The sequence below is a fragment of the Cyprinus carpio genome, unplaced genomic scaffold (genome assembly GCF_018340385.1).
Source record: "Cyprinus carpio isolate SPL01 unplaced genomic scaffold, ASM1834038v1 S000004643, whole genome shotgun sequence".
Classification (NCBI taxonomy): domain Eukaryota; kingdom Metazoa; phylum Chordata; class Actinopteri; order Cypriniformes; family Cyprinidae; genus Cyprinus; species Cyprinus carpio.
The window spans coordinates 346-3,128 of record NW_024877329.1 but is presented as its reverse complement, the minus strand read 5'-3'; the positions used below and the strand labels follow the sequence as shown (position 1 = coordinate 3,128).

The 2,783-nt window shown below is 46.3% G+C and overlaps 1 non-coding gene across 1 annotated transcript; it reads right to left on the bottom strand.

Annotated features, from left to right (window-relative positions):
* Positions 1-1,777: 1,777 nt before the first annotated feature.
* On the bottom strand, positions 1,778-1,849 carry trnap-ugg. The gene has a single exon. It is a non-coding gene; the product is annotated as a tRNA-Pro (tRNA).
* Between the last annotated feature and the right edge of the window lie 934 nt (positions 1,850-2,783).

Genomic DNA, 2,783 nt, shown 5'->3' with positions numbered 1-2,783 from the left:
TGCACAAAGACAAATCTGTGCTGCCTTTTGACGTCTGTGTGTGTGTGCAGCTACAAATTTTAAACGTGTAGTGAAGGTTCCGTGGAAGTACTTACCTGTGCACTTCTCATGGTTTCCACTAATTGATCCCACAAAGTTACCACTTCTGATACCAGGATCCCGATCTTGTGAAAGCCAAGTCAATTATTTGTACTAAATCACATGTAAGACCACAATAAAAATAAAACTCAGAGTGATGTAAAAAAAAGTGTGGTACAAATAACATGGAAAGCTCAGAAAATGTCATTTAAATAAACGCTGAATGAAACAAGCTAGCCTTAGAGAAATGAGCGTATAAAAGATGACAGCCATCCTATTACCATAGGAAAGAAGCACGGAGCAGGACGAAAGAAGAAAATGACCTGACATGGAATATTTTCTACACCTTGAGACCACTGTCAAAGGCCCAACGAAGAACTGGGCCTATGAATGGATATAAAATTGGGGGTGGACCTGACATAAGGAGGGGGACTCTTCCAGAGCTTAGGGAGAACACCCGCAACAGCCAGATGTCCCTTTGAGAGTGGGAAACAGAAAGGAGAGGTTGGCCCGCTTGAACCGTGTGATCCACAGTAGTGTAATTATACAGAGGTCCACCAATCCTGGGGAGAAAGACCAAGAAGGGCCTTACACACAAAAGCACGATCTTTCAGTTAACTCTACAACTAAGTGGTGGCCACTGCAAAGATGTCAGCGAAGAGGAGGTATGGCCTCTTTTCTTTGAGCCCCTCGGAACGTCCCGCTACAGCACCTGCACGCACAATAGCAAACGCCCCTCCATGGAGTCTTTTGAAGGGATGGACATCTGGCCCCTATGGTAGAGCGCTCGCTTAGCATGCGAGAGGTAGCGGGATCGATGCCCGCATTCTCCAACAAGATCCTGCCTTTTCCGCTAATCTTCCTAACTAGACGAGACTAGCTTGACTGTTATGAACCATGCTTCCCTACCTGAGCTTTTGGGGTCACTGCCGACACAAAGGGTTTCGAAGTTTGGTCCTGCGCACATTCATTTTTGGCAAAGCAGTTCCCACGGATTTGAACTCGGATCGCGGGTTAGAGTCCAGATGCTAACCATTACCCAGGGGCCTTGACAACGGGGGCACTTGCGCACATTCCCACAAATGACTACCTCACTCTTGTGCCGCCAGAAGAAGCTCTAAACTTGTGCTTTTATTTGCTTTAGCCTGCCGCAGAAGGAACACAGGTTTCCCCGAGACTTAAACTCGGATCACGGATTCAAAGTCCAGAGTGCTAACCATTACACGCATGGAACACTACTCCCTCTGCCACCATCTGGAATCCAATAGTGATGTTGGTTTGCATCCATAGACGTGGTGGTTCCCAGTGAACTTCAGCCCACCTCGACCAAGAGTCAAGGGACAGGGAGCATCTGCCGAAACCCGAGATCGAACCAGAGACCTTTAGAACTTCAGTCTAACGCTCTTCCAACAGAGCTGTTTCGGCCAAACCCACCAGTGGCTTAACCCCCAAGATAACATTTACATGAATAATCACCCCTCACAAAAATATTACGAGAGGAGCAGAGGCTGAGCTCCCTGACAAAAGAGGACGGCCAGTACGGGGGATCGACCCCGCGACATTGGCTTTTTAGCCCCACGCTCTAACTCAACTTAAGCTTAACCTGCCGATCTGACGCCTTCTCAAGCCTATCCAAAAATTTCATGATCGCCCATGACACTAAAGAGAGCAAAGAGCTTCAGGAGCCAAGCCTCACCAAGGGCTCGTCCGGGATTTGCACCCGGGACCTCTCGCACCCAAAGCGAGAATCATACCCCTAGACCAACGAGCCTGCTCGCTGTGCTGTGACCACCGCCTAGCCACGGCATCTTCTGTTCAAATGGCTTACGCAAGAGCATCACAAAATCTGCACCTATGGCAGAAAAAGTGCTAAAGTACGGTACCCTCTAGCCTCACCTGTTAGGGTGTGTAGGATAGTCAGCAGAGTCCTAATGAAAGTAGGAAGCTGATTTCAGAAATGGAAGTTAAAGCAAGTTATTGCCCACAGGCATCTAATTGTCCAGTCATGCTAGTACAACTCCAATTAGCCCGAATGGGGACGAAACGAGACGTCCAAAATGCCTGGTCAAATCAGATGTTTCAAATGCACACACGTCAAATATCAAGAATCGTTGACCATAAAGAAACAAATAAAAGAAGAGGCACAAAGACAAATCTGTGCTGCCATTTTTACGTCTGTGTGTGGTTGCAGATAACAATTTAACGTGAGTGAAGGTTCCGTGGAAGGATTCCCTGTTGCATTCGCATGGTTTTCCAACTTAATTGATCAACAAAAGTTACTTCTGATACAGGATCCCGAGCTGTGAAGCCAAGTCAATTATTTGTAATAAATCCATGTAAGAAACAATAAAAAATAAATCAAAGTTTGTGCAAAGTGTGGGTACAATAACAGGAAAGTCCAGAAAATGTCATTTAAAGCAACGCTGAATGAACAAGCTATCAAATTAGAAGAACATGAGCTAATACAAGATGACATCCATCACGTTACCAGAGGAAAGAACAACGAGGCAAGGACGAAAGAAGAAAAATGACCTGACATGGAAGATTTTCTACACCTTGAGACAATGTCAAAGGCCAACGAATGAAACTGGGCCTATGAATGGATATAAAATTGGGGGTGGACCTGACATAAGGAGGGGGACTCTTCCAGAGCTTAGGGAGAAACACCCGCAACAGCCAGATGTCCCTTTGAGAGTGGGAAACAG